Here is a 20,945-nt window from a genome sequence, read left to right as displayed (position 1 = left end):
GGACGACGGCTAACTCCTGATCGATTTCTAACCATATCTAACATGCCTGTTCCTTGCACACAACGTGATTTCCGCGCTTTGCTTGGCATAACTTCTTACTGTCGCCAATGGATCCTTAACTATTCCTTACTGACTAAACCTTTCCTGCATCTAACTACTAAAGATGTGCATGAACCTTTACCCTGGACAGCTGAATGTCAGAATGCTTTTGTTTCTCTGAAATCTGCTCTTTGCTCTGCCCCTGTGCTTGGCACCCACGATTACCGGAAGCCTTTTGTGCTCTACGTGCATGAGGTGGACGGTTGCTCACTTTCAGTGTTAACACAAGGATTTGGAGGTAAGCAAAGACCTTGTGCATACTTTTCGGCGGTATTGGATAATGTCGCCAGGGCACTTCCCAGTTGTCTGAGAGCCACGGCTGCGGTTGCTGTGGCGATCCGACAATCGGAAGGGCTCGTCCTGAATACGGACCTGACAGTGATGGTGCCCCACGCTGTGGACGTATTATTGAACAGGACACAGACTCAGCACTTAACAAGTGCGCGTCTTACGGGGTACGAATTGACCCTGTTTGCACCACACATCACTATCAAAAGATGTGTCACCTTGAACCCTGCTACATTACTACCCCTCCCACTGGAGGATCACAGCCAAGATACACATGATTGCATATTTCGGACAGAAGAAGAAACGAAGGGGCGGATAGATTTGACAGATATTCCCTTATCTGACCCTCAAGGGGAATTGTATGTCGATGGCTCATGTTTTCGGTTACCCAATGGCACTACGACCGCTGCTTATGCGATCACCACGTTGCAAACAATAGTTGAGACGGCCAAGGTACCTTATCGATCAGCCCAGGCTGCTGAGTTAGTCGCACTACTGAGGGCTTGTGAGTTGGGTGAAGGGTTGAGGATAAATGTCTACACTGATAGCCAGTACGCTTTCGGCATAGCACATAGCTTTGGAAGATTGTGGGCGGAGAGAGGTTTCCTTACATCCCATGGTCAGAAGATACAGAATGGTCAGTTGGTTTTGAGGTTGTTAGCCACCCTGACCCTGCCCCAAGCCATAGCTGTTGTTAAATGCAGCGCTCATAAAGCAGTAGTTGATGATGTAGGTAGGGGTAACTCCTTTGCGGACAGAATCGCTAAAGAGACTGCCCATTCCAGTACCACTTCTATGTTCGTGATGAGTTCACATAAAGGGATGATAGAAGCAGAGGCATTCAGTAACACTATAGACAGCGTAAGAGAATTGCAATTAGAAGCAACCCCTGAAGAACTGAAATACTGGCAAGAGCAGATAGGAAAACTGGATGACAATGGATGCTGGATTGATTTATCAGAAAGATGTAGGTGGCTGCTGCCGAATGCATTTGTGAAAGCGGTCGTGTCCATGGCACACGGTCCTGCACATGTGGGGATTCAAGGTATTTGCGCAATACTAGATCCTGTGTGGTATAATACCAACATCCACAGGACTGCGAAGCAACTAGTTCAGAATTGTATGATTTGTCTACAGCATAACCCAGGGGGTAGCATCCCTGTTTTGACTGGTAGCTTTGCGCCACCAACTCTACCTTTTGAGGTACTACAAATGGACTTCATTCAGTTTGAACGGGTTAACAATCTTAAATATGTTTTGGTGGTGGTTTGTACATTTAGCAAGTGGGTGGAGGCATACCCTACCAAGGAAAACACTGCCCTAGCCACCGAGAAGGCCCTAGTCAAAGAGTTCTTTCCTCGCTATGGGGTGCCCCGGGTGATTTGGAGTGACAATGGGAAACATTTCAATGCTGACCTTGTTGAACACGTTTGCAAGGGTCTGGCAATACAGCAGAAGTTTCATGCGGCTCGCCAACCCCAATCAGCTGGATTGGTGGAAAAATATAATGGGATCTTGAAATTGAAATTGGCTAAGTTGCAGGACACCACAGGTCTAAAATGGCCTGATCTCTTACCTTTGGCTTTACTATCTGTAAGAACCACTCCCCAATCCCGCAGTGGAATATCGCCATATGAAGTGATATTTGGTAGGCCCGCTAATGTATGGGGTGTGCCGCGACCAAAATCCCTTAGAGCCATCGAGTACCCTATGTTGGCAGACTACCTTTATGCACTAACTAAAGATCTACGTTCCATTCACCAACAGATAGCAGCAGTGCTGCAGCCTCTGCCGGAGGGTCCCGGACACGGCGTGGAGCCTGGACAGTGGGTCCTGGTTCGGAACTACCAACGGAAATCGAGTCTAGACCCACGCTGGACCAAGCCTTTCCAGGTGCTTCTGGCCACGAGGACGGCTGTGAAGGTCGAAGGGAAGCGGCATTGGATCCATGTGTCTCATCTGAAGAAGGTCCCGCTTCCCTTGCCGGATGACCAATGGGACCAAAGTGAGGTGTTGAGACACGAAAGCGACAAATCGACCGAAGAGTCACCTTCCCCGGAAGCCCAAGGAGAAACGGATGAGCGAGCGGAGGGTGTCGTAAGTTCAGCGACATCTGTAAAAGGTAACCAGGCATCTGGGGTTGCAACAGGTGACAGGGAAAGTCACACACTCAATCCTTTACCTGACCCCACTGTGCCTGTTCTTTTCATTAATCCTGAAACACCGGGTCATGTTCGCTATAACCTGCGGCCCCGGCCAAAAGCAAAGATCCCAGGCTCAGGCTAGAGAATGAAAGTGAGAGATCTGAGTAGCCTCTGGGAATAAATAAAAACACTGGACTGAACCCGTTGAGAGCCTGGAACTTTTTGATATTGCTCTGTTCAGAAAGAAGATAGAGACATTGGTTGATTGGTGGGGGCCCAGGTGGAGTTTTCCTTTCTACAAGAGTTGCGCCAAGTATAACTCCAACGCAAGAAGTTTTTGTGCTCATTTTCCTTTTTGTGATTACATGGAACAATAGGAGTCTGCCTGTGAGGCTCTATAACGGACACAGGAAAGAAGCACCCTCCGGCAGGTTGGACTGCTTATAGACTCTCTGTTTCCCCGAGCTTAGGTTTGGACTTTTAGTGAGAATGTACCCTTTTGCTCGTTTTGTCCCTGAAGAGGAGCATCCCATAGTACACCACCCTTTGCATCCACATTTGCCAATGTTTTCCACTTGGAGCTTGCGTGCCAAGATTGTTTTTATTGTCATAATAGTTGTTTCATTCATCCTGTGCGTACCCTGATAGCTACCACCCTCGTCCCCGAGGAGCACCATTTTCAGACTTTTGCCCCGCATAAAGAAAGACACCGCCAGACCTATGTAAATAATGCTTTCATTGAAATGTTGCATCAAACCCACAGTTCAACGAATACCACAAACTGCTGGGTATGTGGGCTCCTCCCCTCAGTAATGTACAAACATGATCTGTTCATTTCAATGCCGTTGTCATATTTAGGCAGTTGTGAAGCATGGTTTAGATTATTGTCGATGATGTATGAACATTATGCAGTTGATGGGCACCGATTTTCAGAAAAGGATTATGAGCTGATTCTGGCCTATATAGAAAGACATCAGGGATTCACTTCCAATGCCGAGGGTACGGACGGTACCCTGGATCCTACAGCTTGTATGAATGTGTATACGGATCATGAGAATGACACCTGGTTAAGGGATGAAGTATCGGATTTTGTGTCCTTCAACTTTACCGAGTATTTTAGATATTTCAAGGAGCGCAATGTGTCAAATGAAAGAATCATCCCGGTCCCCGTGTTGAATAGCTGATCCTCCTTTTGCATACAGGGTACTGGCCATTTATTGGTTGGTTATAGTAAATGTAACTATACCTATAGATTACAAACCTTTAGCAGCCCACCTATACTCACTCCCCCGAATGTATATTTTGTGTGTGGAGAAAATGCTTACACTTGGCTTCCCAGAGGATGGTTAGGTAAATGCTACTTATCCTTCTTATACCCTCCTGTTTATATAGCGCCTTCTGATTATCACAGATCGCACTCGCTGAATCGACGAAGTTTAGACTCAGTAAAAACTAATGGAGAAGCCACTGACCAGACTGATACCCCTGCCCAACATTTTGTCGATATATTAAAGGGAGTTCTGCCTATGTGGGGACCCATTTTGACCAGTAAAGAAATTAGAAGACTGTCCAGGGTAGTAGAGGGAGTAGTAAATACCACTGCTGGGATACTGACCAATATCACAGTCGAGCTTCAAGCGACCAGACTCGTGACGCTTCAGAACCGTCTTGTTTTAGACGTTATCCTAGCTGATCGCGGAGGAGCATGTAGAGTGATTGGCAGCTCCTGCTGTGTATATATACCTGACTACCCCCCTCAGTCCATCTGGCCATACAGAAGTTACATCGATTGGCATCCGAGATTCATACGGAGACCGGAACCTGGTCTATTTCAGACTGGTTCCGGGATCTCCTTACCACATGGGGTTGGAAAATCTTCATGGTCCTTCTAGGAATAGGAGGTTTCCTTTTCACTTGTCGTGTCTGCATTCAATGTGGGCCCGCTTGCTGCTCCTATTGTGCCACCCAAGTTCGCCTTGCCTTACCTACTCCTAAAGCAACCCTGGTAAGGTAAATCCTCAATTAGTTCAGAAAGAGATACACGACATAATGCAAATAGACGAGGGAATTTTCGAAGAATAGTTCCATGGATAGCTACATTATGCTAAAAAGGGCCGTTCTGAGGGATTCGGGCCAGTATATAAAGTTAGCATAACGTATCTAGGGTTGTGTCTCCCTCTATGTACACTAGAACTGCTTCATAAGATGGCTTATTCTTTATAGTATCCTGCATGATAGAAAGGGCCGAAAAGCCACAGTTCAGCCATATTGGATCATGACTAACTATGCCTAGGTCATGTGGCTCTCTGTGAACACCATCTGTATGATTTAGCTCGTACCAGCCTAAAGACAGAGTGAATTGTATTTACGGCCGAGGCCCAAGGTCACATCTGCAGTAGGGAGTACTAAGCTAAATTCCTCTGTGCCAGAGACGAAAGGGAGTCACCCGGCCGACCTTCTTTGAACAAGATAGTAACCTTATATGGGCAGATGGTATGAGCTCATTTAGGAGCTCTAGGACTAACTGGTACTTTTCCACTTGCAATGCTTTGTATGCTGAACCTGTAATGTATATAGGTGTTGTTTTGTCAAGGAGCCAGCAGTCTTCTTCGGCGCACCTGATGGGTGAGGATCGATGAGGCTCCTCTATATAGAGTTCTGTTGTGGCCAATAAACGCTTGAACCTTCTACGTTGCCAACTGCTTATTATTGACTTGAGATTGCGGGCCACTGGTAAGTGTGGCCCCTGGAATTACTATTAGATTACTTCAAATCAAGGGGACTTCCTGTAGTTTCGCAAAGTGTACTTCTCATGTCCTGAAAAAAGACAACACATGATGTCTCTTAGTGGGATGGCCTAGCCCTCTACCACTCAGTGTGAGGAAATTGAATCTATCCATTTGGTTGTGTTGAGTTGGGGTGCAGTGGGACCAAAAGCCACAACCTCATAAACAAGGTTCAGTGGTGCTATGAGGCATAATGTACAAGGAGGAAGATGATACCCACTTGGTGCCAGGAGACTTCCCATCGCTATTGCAGTCTTGTGTGTGTTTGCAGACATTGCACAATAGCATGATGATGAAAACATAGAACTACAGTAACAAACAGTAACCCCCTTCAATGGGAAAGATTCTGATCTGCCCTATGTCCAAATTCTTGGAACAAATGACATCTATGAGAGGTTGTATGGTGCAAACCTACATGTGCCAAGCAGGCATGGATTATCTACAGTGTAAGAGAAGTAGTTATAAATGTGTAAAAGGAAAGTGAGGAGGGGGAGACATGGAGGTGGGACAATATGTGTTTCTATGAGTGAGTAGTAGTGTGTGACCACCACATGCCACAAGGGAGTGAATACCCGCAAGAGGGACCCCATTGCCTAAACCAATGTGGAATAAGCCACCAAAATCAGCCCCCCCAACCCAGGATATAATCAGTGGTTATCCATGTTGTAGGAAAGGCATAAGTTACATATTACATTATATTTATGATATGTAATGGCTTAATTACCTTCTGTGGGAAGGAAAATGCAAAAGTTGCAAAATATTGTCTGTAGTTTGAGGGGTCACCCTTAGAAGAGCCTCTGAATTAGAACATCCGGAGGATGGCAGCAAGCATGTCCCTAAGCTCAAGTCAGTGGTTGGTTGTGTTGGAGAGGAAGAATAGCGCCATGTATCAGGATAGATGTGTGACAGCTTTCTGTAGTTCCTGACCCTCCTCCTGCACTGGCACCAGCACTAAATACAGGCAAAGACACCAATTTACTAAGCTAATTTGCCTGGTCCAATGCCTCTTGGTAAATGTAGAGAACTGTGTTTTCTGAGCACCATTATTTTAAGTCTGGCTGGCCACAGTGAAGTTCATCTAACCCCCATCTCTTAGCTTTTTTCTGACTTCTGTGAAAGATGCTCATTGCTTTTGTGTGGCCAATGTGAAATCAGGGAATGTTAGACAGCCCGTCTGTGGCGGTCCCACCGCCAACGGAATGAGGATTACTGCCCACCTCGTAATGGTGTGAAAAGGGAAGGGATGGGGGCCTAGAGGAAAGGCCTTCCATGCAGATGCCATAATCTTCCCACAAAAGGAGCAGCACCGCTCCAATCCTGGTCATTCAGTGCACGGGGGAGTGATGTGGACTACAGCACCACCAATATAAAACTACCTCCCGGACCTCCCCATATTCACCGCCTCAGGCGTCTGGGTTATGATGGCGATCCAGTCTAGGAGAATAGGACCCAGTGCCAAGCTCCAACCAACAGACGTAGGAATCTGAAGAATGACTTTGCCTTGTTAATGGTCAGGAGAATGACTTCAAAGTAGTGGGAACTGGAAGGGGTTACCGGCTATGTTATTCAAGACTTAATGAAGATTTAAAATAAGTTATTTATAGACCACCTCTCAATAGAGAGCATTTTAAAATGTTTGTTAGAATTCTGACACTGCATTTTTGTTCAGATCCTTCAACACCAATGGTCAGTCCCGGTACGGTCATCCAGCAAATCAGTTGCCCCTGTAAAAACAGCTTAAAGAGGAGGGAATTACGAATCGATTCTTGGCTGTCTATGAGATTCTAGTAAATTGACCTTCTTCGTTATGGTGCAGAGATGCCTGTAGGCGCAAATAACTTCTCACCCCTTACTGCATACTCCCATCATTCTCATTCGTTTTATGCACTTGTTCTTATTAACTGTCTATTTAATAATAGATGTTTTGTGTGAACTTGTTTCACATAGTATATTTTTCTTGCACCAAAATACTGACATCACAAGACGGTTTTTAAAGCTTATATTACTACTTATTTGAAACATTAAGGAATCATCGTACAGTATAAACACATTGTTCATGAGTTTTGTGAGATTAAACAATTTGAAAAAGTAATTTGTGTTTTTTACTCTTTCCTTTACCATGTTTTGATTACATGTAAAGTGAGCTCTGATTCATTCGTTCTGACAGAAGTAAGGACAATTCGACCCAGATGTATTAAGTACCTGCATTGTCCTTGTGTGAAACACGTCCCCATAAGGGAATACAAGTCCTTAAATGGAATTTACTAAGCCGCACAAGAGGCTATTTGTGCAGCCTTTGTGAGGAAATGTAACACAATGCATCAGTTGGGCTGCTTCGTATTACACATCGTTGTGGTAGATGGCCCATGAGTGGACCATGGGAGTTTCCATGCATCAACCCATGGAATTTGACGCAGTTCCAGCTTTACTAAAGGTAGTAAACCTGGGATGGCACCATCATTGTGCACCTACCACAGAGAGGTGTTACAAGGAGAAGTATTTTTATCTCTCCTCGTTAATTCCTCTTTCTGTGCTTGATGCTCTCTGATTTTAATGTAGACAGAGGAAACTGCCTCTTGGGGTTATTTTTGTGCAGGCAGGTTTCACACAGGCACCATGGTACTAAGAAGCCTCAAGTACGCAAGCCCAGGTAGAGAGATGAAGCCTGCCATATCTTAGAAGTATGGGGCTCTCCAGCTCTCTTAAGTTCACACACAGTGCAGTGCAGCAGCTTTGCTTGCTGCCCTGAGTTACATGCATTATTTTGTAAGTATGCCCCATGCATTTTTTTGTAAGTATGTACCTTCAAGTCCAGGTTTAGCCAGCTTTTCCTATAGAATTGTCCTAAGTGTAAATTTCTGAATACGTGTATACAGCTTTGCTTCCGTAGATGGTACACATTTTCAGAGAATGCATCACAGAGGTAACTTGCAGTAGTCATTCCTAATGTCAGCTTGAACCATATAGAAAAGTCTTCCTCCAATCTACGGTTTCAAGCCTCCTCTGCGCGATGACCCTTTCAGGCCCTGCCTTCATAATGTTTCTGTAATACCCTACGTTCTTCCAATCACTTCCTATTAGTAACCAATGTTAACAATTTCGCCACTACTCAGTCTATATGATCCATATCCTCATGAACTCAGTACACACTCCCTCATGTCTTTAAGAATGCCTGTCTGAGAAGCACGTGTTTCTGATGTGCAGTTCTGCAGTGCCTCCCAGCAGTTAGGGCTGTGCTACCCAACTTCCTTCAAGAAAATGCACTAAAACAAATAAGGAACTGACGCCCACGACTCACCCAGACCACCTAAAATACACCAGCATCCTTAAAAAACGCAGATAAACCTTCTTTTTTTGACTTTTCATGTCCATTCAGGCTGATGAAAAAGACCCCTACCTCTTTCTATTACTCATTTTCCCACCTTTGTATCCAAAAGCAGAACATTGCACTGTAACTGCGGCATTATAAAACAGACAACAATCTTTGAAACAATGACAATCTTAGGAACTACAGCCTGGTGGTTATTGCTGACATCATTGGCTAATAGTGCAATTCATGAATATCATAGTAAAAATGAGACTCCTCTCATTCGCCCAATGTCTAGCAGTGTTGTGTTCTCAATGTTGCTCTGGAACAAAGGTCCCTAAACATACTCCAGCTACCCGGTAGAGCCCAGATAGACCTGCAGTACGTGTCTGTGGTATCTGCCTCCAGGCCATGGATACATAGGTAAAAATCAAAATCTGTGAAGGGTTTTAAAAACGTCTGTAAGGCCCATAAAATGCTGCTAGCAGTACTCTTGGCACATTTAATTTAGGTTTGTAATCTTCCTTTAACCGTAAGATACTAAACGGTTTTTAAAAGGTAATCTGCTAATCTTCTTTCATTTAAACTGTTCAGTTTCCAGTCGGGTGTTTCCCTGATATCATGAAGTTTCGCTTCTTTTTAGAGAATCTCAACCTCTGTGGGTGGTGCTTGCTTTAAACGCTACAGACGAAATGAAATGCTAAAATTCCATGATAACTCTTTCAGCAGGGGAACGACTCCTCAGTGAAGACCACTGACCCAGAACACCTCTGGCTTCTGAGGCGCAAACGCAGACTATGGTCGCGTTAAAGTAAAGCATCACTGGCCTTTTTTCCTTCTGCTTTGTTCGAGTGGTACCTCAATCTAAGCTACGAAGAGTGAACTGGAAAATAGAAATAGAGATGAGAGCAGGCTGAAGAGCCTGGTAGTTAATGTGTCACTGCAGTCCTAGGTATGTAGTCCAGGAGAATTGCAACATGGTCCCTGTAAAAGATGGCACAATTTGTGGCAATGTGCTTGCAGTCTGTGTGAGGTGTTCCCACTCCAGTTTTTTAGTTACAATTACAAACCCACATGAGTCCCAGTTGACTCTTGGTTTAGTTTTTAAGAAGAAAAAGCTTCAGCAATTTTGCGACCAGGATGCTCCATAAGTTACTTTTAAACTAAAAATAGGATGCTAATATCGCTGTGTATTTTTAGATGTATATGCCGCCATTGTTCCGACATTCATTAGAATACATTTCCTGTTAGTCTAGTTGAAGATGTTTTAACATAGGCATCAATGGTAAGTGCCAGAATGTATTTACTGACAGTGGCAGGAACACTTCGGCTATGGACAGCACCTCACTGAAGTTGGCCATAGCTAAAAAGCACGTCATTGTTTCCACAGAACCTGAAAGACCATTCCAGTAGAGCTGACCTCGAAGGCTGGAGGGTATAAAGTTTGGGCAACATAGCCCACTCACTACGCTGTTGGAACAAGACTGATCCAGACAGTCTTCCTTTAGGTAAGTCACTTTCAAATGGCTGCTGGAAAAGCAGGACAAAGAGGAAGTGGGAGGATAGAGGCAAATGGCTTTGCAGCGCGCACAATGTCATTTGTTTTATTTATTTATTTATGTATTTAACTCCGGTCGGCCTTATGCCAGAGTTTACTGCCCCCCGCCCCCACCCCACTGTCCCACAGCACTCCCACTAGGAGCCGCGACTTCATTTCAGCATGGACTCTAATTATCTTCAATCATAGGGGCATAGTTACAAGCCCCTCTGCAATGTTCTTGCACCATGCAACGTTGTGCAAGAGCGACGCAAATGAAAAATCAGATTTATGAAGCTGCACGAGGCCACCGTGGCTCTGCATGGCTTAATAAATCTCTAGTAATGTAACACAGCGCAAATCGCTATGTTGCATTACACAGCGTCAGAGAGGCATTTCCATGGGTGTTCCCACACAACATCCAAGGATTTTGAGGCAACCCCAGATTTACAAGAACTTGAAAACCTGGTGATGCGCCAACAACCTACACCTCCCCCGGTGAGGTGTATCGAGGCGAAATATATTTTTTTCTCCTCATTCTTTCCTATTTCTATGTGTGCTATATTCTGCAGCACACATAGAGAAAAGAAAAAAGCCGCTCAGGATTGTTTTTGTGCCAGAAGGGGCACCATCCTGCCCCAAAAAATTCTGCCTACAACACATGCACCTTTGCACCATAGTGCAAGGGTGCCTGCATTGGTACTAGGCTGCCAAAACGGTGCCAGTGCAGGGGGAAAGGACAGGAATACGCCGTATTGGATAAATACAGTGCTTTCTTACCCTTTCCCTGTGACACAAGGCAGTGCAGCAAGATGATTTGCTGCACTTCCCTGCACATCAAATCTCATAAATATGCTCCATAGTTTAACGCTAGGAAAGGGGAGCCAGGATCCACTGTCACGGTGAGCCACCGTTCCCTCTAGATACTCGCACAGACATCACACACAGGCCTGTTTTTTTATTCATGGCATTCTCCGCCCTGACTGAGGAGTCTCTGCAGCCGTAAAGTTACTATTAAATTGCATATTTGTGTATCCAAAAAAGAGTAAACTTATATAAACATGTAAGTTTGCCTTTGTGAATCAGGACCTCAGTGTAAAAGCTGTTGGTATCAGCATGTTTGCATTATTATTATATTAGTATTACTATGGGTGTTTGCAGTCTGTGTATGTGTACCTCTGCAGATAAAGGTTGCAGTAGTCACCTCATATCATTTTGATGCACACAATGTCGTTAAGCCCTCTAGGATTAAACGCTAAAAGGTAGTCAGTATGAATGATATAGTGAGGAAAGAAATCCCTCTGAGAGTGAGTATTTAAAACCACACTCCATTTCCTTTTTTCAAATTTATATATTACGAAATCGACCCAAAGTTGTCGGAGTGCTACAAATGAGCACCAGTTACACACAATTGCATTCATTTTTTAACACCAGTAGAATAAGTGAAGAACTATGAACTTTTCCCATAGGATAGTTTCATTAACATTAGTCAATACATAGCCCCTTATTATGATGGGGGACAGACCGCCACTGATGTAGCGCTTAAAAGTTTGAAAATTGTAGGGGTGCATTATACTCATTGTTAGTCGGCACCCGCATATAATCAAATGTGTGCTCAGGTATCTTGTGTGCAATGTATTATGAATTGTGTAACCTATATCGATTTTAATAGAAGTGCCAGCTATGTACAAGCATATTGTAAATGTATTGGAGAAATGTATAGAGTTTAGTTTATGTGAAATGTAATGTGGTGTTAGAAATGTGCACCCTAGACTTCGTGTCTGTAGTTTGTTTAGCTTGACCACACATGAAAGAAAGACGTAAATGTCAATACTGTGATTGAAACCTGCTTGTGTAACCGAAGTAGTGGCCAGAATTCGCATATATCGTTGAGGCGAAAGGCCTGGTATTTTCTTATGTTAGCCAAGGGCAATAGGCCAAAAAGGATTTATTCCAGTAGAGGTTTTAGGCTGTAGTAAATTGCAACTTAAAAGATGTGAAGAATGTCTGCTTTGCATGATCTCACCCCAGGTGCAAGGACAGTTGCTCGTTAGTAGAGAAGCTCTTTGTTCACAAATTGACTTATGTAGTAAAAGCCAGACATGGGAGTGTATTGGAATGTGCCAATCGTAACTCCTAGTGCGGATGGCGTCTGGGACTCAAGGCCAAGCGATGGACGATGGAACTGGACAGCGCTCTGTGGAAATTTACTGAAAGACGACCCCGCAGAAGAGGAGGCGCAAAGGGCGTGTTCTGGGATTTGGGGTTCTGTATTAGGGACAGCGCCCCGAGGGTGGAGGCAGATCAGAGCAGCCCTGAGCAGAGGAAGGCTAGGCGAAGAGATAGAGGGGGCAACTTAGACCAGCTCTCTAAGTGAAGTCTTCTTATGAAGTTTCACTCTGACACCTTTTATTCGATGAGGGTCTCAAGGGATTGCTAAGTAGGGATGTCATCTAGTGCAGAGTAGGGACAGAGATGGTATGGTTCAGTGTCCCTAGTATCGACATTTGCTTGGTGGTGTTCTACCTCATGCTTTTAGAGATTGTACTTTTAGTTATTTTTAGCCGTATGCGGATTCTTCGTAGAGTAGCATTTGTGTTAGTGCCTATGTACTTGTTGTGCCTCGTATTGAGGACTTTGTATCTGCAAATCTTCATGCTGATAATAAAAACCAGAGAGCCAAGAGATTAAGTCTCGAGTCCTTGATTATGGCAAATTGCGGACAGTAATTTTGATAATTGTGTTTTTCCCTCCACGCTATTGGGCAAGTAAAAAGGTCCATCTGACCAGAGTGGGTTCCAGTAGATAATTGCGAGATACCCAGATGGGCCGGAGCAGTTGGTAGCAGAGGATGGTTTCTTTCTGATAGCGAGGGAAGATTAGATAAGGATAAGTGACCCTTGAGGCCCAAGAGACGATAAGTGATGCTGAATCATCAGATGGCGAGCAGCAGACGGCAGCAGATGAGCATCGACGGCGAGTAGCAGCACGGCGGAAAGCAGCAGTTCCAGGAGTGAGTATGAAAAGGAGATGTTGTAGATTGCGGTGTTGATTTGTTGTGTGATGTCTTGCGGAGTTGTTGTGTATGTCGTGTGATTGTGAGATCAGGCTGTGAGCGCGCGCAGCCCGGGAATTGTGGTGTAGAAGACACCTGAGATAGATTTTGTTGACCACCCAAAGGAGATCGTGAGGTACCATCGATCACCTGGACCGAGATAGGGGGAGCGAATGCGTGTGTGTATGGCAACTTAACGCTGGTCGTGGGTTGTGGTGTGCAGATCGGAGTGTTAGTAACCTATCAGAGGCGAGTCGTCTGGCCGGACGGGGCAGACGGGCGCCAATCGAGGTCAACAAGGTCGAGAGACTGTGGACGAACAGTCAGAGGCTGTGGACGGACAGCCAGAGAAGTAACTTAATCGGTTATTTCAGTGTGTGAATGGGACGTGAGTAAGCGTGAAACGAGTTTTGGAGAAGGGAACTGCTGCGAGCGAAGGAAGGTGACGTCAGAGAGTGTCGCGCTGTGATAGGCCGGTTGGTGTGAGTCGCGCTGTTATTGGAGGATTCGAGAACAAGAAGTAAATAGAGCGCGAGATCGAATTCGCTCATTATGAAGTGCCTTAGGGCTTTGCGAGAGTTGTGTAGAGGCGATAAGCATGTGGTTGTTCGTGGGGGAGAAGAAGCCCCTCCCGAGGATACCCCGGCACATTACATGGCACAGAATGTGGGGTTACATACTATAGTTTGGATTGAGAATTGGCACAAGGTGACACAAGGTGAAGGGGAATTAGCTTTCCCGAGGTACGGCTCATTTAGACTAGCAGTGCTGTACCAACTGAAGACGGTGATGGGGTCCTTAAAACCCTTGCCAAGACCAGCACAGTTCGAAGCATTACATGCGTGGATAAGAGCAGCGCATGATAAGGAAAAGGGAAGAAGTCAGGAGAGAATGAGGAAGTCGATTAGGGCATTTCAGGATGCCAAGTGGGACGCAGCGGAGAAAAGATGGAGAGTGCAGACAATTGAGGAAGCGAAACTGTATCCCGCGATAATGGAGGAGACGGGGATAAGGAATGGGAAAGCACAGAAAGAGGATAGTGATTCTGATGATGATGTATTGCAAAGATTGCTAGACGAGAGACCACCCCCTTATAATCCAGATGAAGGGGATGATAGGTGGGGTGAGAGGGGAGACTCTAGGAGGGTAACAATCCAGCCTGAGACCCGAGTGGAAGGGTTGGTTTCGTTTGAAACAGCGAGTTCTCAGGGTCAGTCGGAGACCAGTGGAAGGATTGGAAGAGAGATGAGGTTACCGGATGCCTTAAGGGTACCGGTCACCATTGGACCGATTGTGTCAATATACAGTCCGGAATCAGAGGAAAGAGAGAGGTCAGAACGAGTGGCAGAAAGAACGAGGAGAGAAAGCGGGGAAAGTGAGTTAGAAGGGGCAACGGCCCGACCTCCAAGCCCTGTACAATGGAGTACACCATTAGCAGCGGTGTCGGATACATCTAGGGGCGAAGAGGACGAGAGACCGGTGAGGCCGAGGACTCTGATGGAGTCAAGATCAGATTCAGGGTCATGGGTACCGCCAAAGAAGCAAATGAGCTGGAATATGGGCCGAGCGGGGACAACCCCAGTTGCCTTTACGAGCCATTCTGCTCCTATAGAACTACCAGAAGAAAGGAGAGAGCAGGAGCCGGAATGCGAGTATGATGAGGGACGTGGAGCAAGTTGTCAGGTGTTGAAAGGAGCCTTGAAGGCAGGAATGATAGATGTAGTAAGACTTAAAGCAGAGGCGGATGAAATAATATATGGGAATCTACCTCTTGAGAGAGTATTGACCTATACTCCAGATGAATTGCTTTTTGTGGCAAAGGATGTGACTCGTAAAGCACGAGTGGCACATGAGAAACTGGCGGGTTTGGCTAGAGAATATGGGGTGGATCTATCCAAGACTAGGGCATTACAAGGGAATCATAGGATGCATTGTACCGAACGGGAATTGGAAGAGAAAAGAGTTGTTGGTCTAAGGTCACATACTAGGGAACTGATTATAGCTATGAGAATATGGCTGATGCTTGACAAATGGCAAGAGAAATGGGCTAGGAAAAAGAACTCTAGGGGAGCGAAAGGAGGGAGCTCTGAAGGAGATTTGCAGGAGGTAAAGATCCTTCCCTTGAGAGAGGTGGCGAATGGAGGATATGTGCATGTACCATGGAGCAGGGGGGATTTGGCATCATTTACGAATGATTTTCCCAGGCTCAGGGAGAAGCCTGCAGAGTGGTACAAGCAAGTTGAGCGTTTCGTTAAGATTTCGAAGGTGTTGTGGATAGACCTGAACACCTTATTCGATATTGTAGTTCCAGGGGATCTGTGGAACGCATGTAAAATTGCTGTTGATTGGCCGGACTATGAGCCTGATAGGAACATGGTTACAAATGGTCCGTCGCCCGTGGTAATGAGGCTGTACGATAAGGTAATTACCTGGCTGAAATCAAAGGTTTCACCCCAAGACATCGATTGGGTGAAGATAGACAGGACAGTGCAGGAGCCAAAGGAGACAGTACATGAATTCTATGAGAGACTTTTGAAGGCTTTTAAGCAGTACAGTGGTTTAGATGAGCTGGAAACGAAGGACATGGGACAGTTTGTGTCTAAGTTCGTGCTGGGTTTGAAGCCCGAGGTCAGTCTTATGATACAGCAGCATTTGATCTGTTGGCAGAATAAGCCCGTAGATGAGATCTTGCGGTATGCTAGGTACTGCACGGATGAGATTGAGTCCAAACACAAGAAGATGAAGGATAACTTATTGCTCATTCAGATGCAAGCTGCTCAGGGACCGCCGAATGGGGGTCAGGTGGGGCGGAGACAGGGAAATTATCAGACAGGGAATCAGAACGCGCAGGGTCAGGGAAGGCCGAGGCCCGTTGACCCTAGGACAGGCATAGATGTAGCGATCTTGAAGAAGACGACTGCTTGTCACCAGTGTCACCAGGTGGGACACTGGAGGCGCGAGTGTCCCTTGAACCCCTATAATCAGCCGCAGATGGAGGGAGGAATGGGTCAGGTCCCTGGGGCGGAGCAGGTACAGACGGTGACTGTACCGAGAATGATGCAAGGGGGGACCGGCGTCTCGCAGGTGCAGGTTCCCCAGCCACCCAGGATGCAGAACATACAGCAGGGAGCTCGGACTTATTTGCAGATGCCCATGTTCGAAGTAGGAGAGGAAAGGGATGCAGATTTGCTGGCGCAGCTAAGTCTAGGTCAGGATGACGATTGCCTCCTTAGGGCTATTCTAGAGGTAGATCAGAGAGGACCCTTTGTGGAAGCAGAACTCGATGGACGCCCGACTACCTTTTTGGTAGATACGGGGGCTACCAGGTCAACTATAAGGTCAGCAGTAATTCCGGGGGTAGCCCTTTCGGGGGAATGCATACAAGTGGTTGGAGTGGCGAACAAGAGGTTAGTGAGCCCCTTGACAGAACCGATTCCAGTCAGGATAGGAAACTTTAGGGATCGTCATCAGTTCGTGGTGTGCGATTCTAGTCCTGTTTGTTTGTTGGGAAGAGATTTATTGTGTAAGCTCAATTGCACAATCTACTGTACCCCGAAAGGAGTTGAGGTACAGACAAGAGATGATGACGCGACCTTTAAGGTTGCAAATCAGCGGGTGTGCGTGGAAATGTACCCGGCTTTGACAGTGGAGGAGCTTCCACAGGATTTGAGGGAGTCTGTATCGACCGATGTGTGGGATCTAAGCGGAGAGGAGATCGGCTTAGTCAGGGGAGTGGAACCAGTGAAGATACAGGTTAAGCCAAACGCAGAATTCCCGAGAACACCTCAGTATAAACTGTCGCCTGAAACAATTGCAGGGATCAAACCTGTGATTGAGTCTATGATTAGGCAGGGAATACTGGTGGAGATCATGGGTAGTCCATGTAACTCACCCATTATGGGATTGCAGAAACCAAGTGGGAAGTTTAGGATAGTGCAAGACCTGCGGAAAATAAACGACATAGTTGTTCCATGTTGTCCAGTGGTACCGAATCCATCTGTGATACTGTTCCAGATCCCATGCGAAGCTGGATGGTTCACAGTGATTGACTTGTGTCAGGCATTCTTTTCGATTCCCCTACATGAAGAGAGTAGATTTCTTTTTGCATTTAGGCTAGAGAATCGTATATTAACGTGGTGTCGTATCCCACAGGGGTATACGGAGAGCCCGTCAATTTTTAATCAGCTCTTAAAGAAGAATCTTGAAGGTCTTGTGTTGCCGAAAAACTCTGTTTTGGTGCAATACATTGACGACCTGCTTGTCGCGTCAGAGACAGAAGACGCTTGCAGGGTCGATACCATTGCGTTGTTGAATTTCCTGGGAGAGAACGGTCACAAGGTGTCTCCAAACAAGCTGCAATACTGTTTACCCGAGGTACAGTATTTGGGGCACAGAATTGAGAAGGGTAAAAGGAAGGTGTCTCCAGATCGCATTGATGCGATTCTGAGAATGCCAGTTCCCTCGACACAGAGGGAAGTTAGAATGTTTTTGGGAATGGTGGGTTATTGCCGCCATTGGATCCCAAACTTTTCCTTTGAAGCGAAGCCTTTACAGCGGCTGACGCGAAAGGATGTAAATGATCCGGTACCATGGGACGACGACTGTTTGAAATCATTTCTGAGGCTGAGAGAAGCCTTATGTAGCGCTCCTGCGTTGGGAATGCCGGATTACAACAAGGCATTTGCATTGTTCTGCTGCGAAAGAGAAGGTTGCGCATTAGCAGTGTTAACCCAGAATCATGGAGGTGTCCGTAGACCAGTTGCTTATTTCTCAGCTACCTTAGACCCAGTAGCTTCTGCGTTGCCCGGATGTCTCAGATCCGTTGCGGCAACAGGTGTCAGCATCGAGAGATGTGAGAGCATTGTGATGGGTCATCCTCTTACTGTACATGTGCCACATTCTGTTGAACTGTTGATGACTAGGACTAAAACGCAGCACCTCACGAATAATAGGTTGACTCGTTATGAGCAAGTTATCCTTGCAGCCGATAATGTGACATTGAAGAGGTGTGCTGTTTTAAATCCTGCTACATTGTTACCTATTCCAATTATAGATGATAATGAAGATTGTGAGGACCATGATTGCCTCGATGTGACTGAACTATGCACCAAACCGAGACCCGACATTGTCGATGAACCGCTCCCAGTGTCAGATGAGATTTTCTTTGTAGATGGTTCATGTTTAAGAGACAGTGTCGGTCAATTGAGAGCAGCGTTTGCTGTATGCACCATCACGGGTGTGGTTGAAGCCGCTTGTTTAGAAGGAGTACACTCCGCGCAGGTGGCTGAGCTCATTGCTCTGACTCGTGCCTGTTTGGCAGCCGACAAGATCCGTGTAACTATTTACACGGACAGCCAGTATGGGTTTGGTGTGGTTCATGGCTTCGGACAGCTATGGTCCCAGAGAGGGTTCATGACGTCTTCAGGATCTCCTATAAGAAATGGTGATCATGTGCGGAAATTGTTAAAGGCATTGCAAGGTCCTGATGAAATTGCTGTTGTTAAATGTGCTGCACACACAAAGGGGAACGATTTCGTTTCGTTGGGAAATAACTACGCTGATGAAGTAGCCCGGTTTTGTGCAGAACAGGGATGCAACTTCACTGAGACCCATGTTGAGGAAACTGGGGAGGAGGTGGTGTACGGTCAGATGTTAGCAATGGCCGACTCATGGGAGGAACTGAAACAGCTGCAGGAAGGGGTCTCGGATCAGGAACGTGACAGCTGGATACGAGCGGGATGTGAGAAGGGAGATGTGGATATATGGGTTTCGAATGATGGACGAGCAGTGTTGCCGGAAAGTTTGTTGAACCCCATGGCGAGGTTGATACATGGTGCTGTACATCTGGGTAGGGATGCCATGATGAGAGTGTTTCGTCAGACTTGGTACAACCCGAAGTTTCGTGCAGTGGCTGAAACTGTGTGTCAGAGGTGTGTCACTTGTCAACAGATGAATGTAGGGAAAAGAACCGCTGTGACGTTGAGCCACATAGGGAGGTCAGGGGGACCTTTCAATAGGATGCAGTTGGATTTTGTCGAAATGCCGAAGTGTAATGGGTTGAGATACATATTAGTGATAGTATGTGTCTTTTCCAGGTGGGTGGAGGCGTACCCTACACGCAGATGTGATACACTCACAGTAGCGAAACTATTATTGAGAGAACTCATTCCAAGGTACGGGTTCCCGACGTCCTTTGAATCGGACAGAGGAACTCATTTCCACAGCGAAGTTATGAAGTTGCTTTGTGCTGCTTTGAATATAGACCAGAAATTACACTGTAGCTATAGACCAGAAGCTTCAGGGATAGTGGAGCAGGTGAATGGAACTCTGAAGGCTCGGATGGCGAAAGTGTGTTCGTCTACGTCTCTGAAATGGCCTGATGCATTACCTTTGGTTCTTATGAGCCTCCGAAGTGTGCCTGATAGAAGGACTGGGTTGTCTCCCCATGAAATCCTCATGGGAAGAGCGATGCGTTTGCCTGCAATACCTGCTACTGCTCTGATAAATATCACTGATGATATGATCCTGGACTATTGTAAAGGCCTTGCTGACGTGGTCCGTTCTGTGTCTCAGCAGGTGCAGACAGCAACGGTTCCAGCTGCGAGTGACCGGTGCCACGACTTGGACCCAGGCGATTGGGTCCTAGTCCGAAAGCACGTGAGGAAGAGTTGTTTGGATGCTAGGTGGCGCGGCCCTTTCCAAGTGATCCTTGTCACGAACACCGCTGTCAAGTGTGGAGGTTTACCGAACTGGGTGCATGCTTCTCATACCCGTAGAGTTCCAGCACCCTTGGAAGATACAGCCCCTCTCGAGAACCAAGATCCCAGTGAGCCGACAGAGCCTCCTGAGAGGGCCAGTCAAGCTGTAAGGGTTGCTGAAGCGGCCGATGGTGCACTGAATCGAGTTGGGGAAGAGCGTGAAAGCAGTACTGACCCAGAAACCGGCGAAGGAGCAAGAGGTGCAGTGGGTAGTACAGAATCAAGTTCTGCCGAAGAAGAGGAGGTCAGTGCACCGGGTACTGAAGAGAAGACCGGAGGTGCTACCGAAGCAGAAAGGGTTTGGCCCGCAAGACAGAATCGGGTAAACCTGAGGTTGGCTCCGGACACAGACCTTGCACCAGTTTCGGAGGAACTAGAAGAAGAATCAGGAGACGAGGAGAATCCTCAAGGTGGTGTGAGAAGGTCCAAGAGAACTCGAGTGCCAAGTCGGAAGTACGCTTCACCAGAGTGGGCATATCAAGTGACTGATGCCAGGGTTACCGAGCACGGGAAGGTTGAGGTCGATGACATTGGTCAACAGTGTCCCGCTCCAGAGGGTGGAAGTGTTGCTGAAAGTTCCGGGATTGGAAATCGAAGGAATTTTGACGATTCATATTCCGAGTCCGCCATTCCTGAGTGTCATTCGAGGTATGATCTTGGACAATTTGGAGTTCCCGACGTTCACGACTGTGCCAGATCCACAAGAACTGATCATTCTTAAGCTCGAAATATTGCAGGGAGTCTTGGAGCTGTTGGGACCAGCGCTTATGTTAGATTGATTTGAGAAGGTTGCAAGCAGAGAAGAAGATAACCTAGATCCGAGCGGAAGAAGAACAAATTTAGGGATTTTTCCGTTATAGAACGAAGAAAAGTTAGGGAGGTTTGCCTAAAGTTCACGAAAGAGACACTGATGAGAAAGAGACATACCCTTTCAGAGACTGTATTGGACGCTGAGTACATTCCGAAGATGG

Source organism: Triturus cristatus, chromosome 9 (genome assembly GCF_964204655.1).
Source record: "Triturus cristatus chromosome 9, aTriCri1.1, whole genome shotgun sequence".
NCBI classification, from domain to species: Eukaryota; Metazoa; Chordata; class Amphibia; order Caudata; family Salamandridae; genus Triturus; species Triturus cristatus.
The sequence above is the reverse complement of the archived record's forward strand: the minus strand, read 5'-3'. Positions refer to the sequence as shown.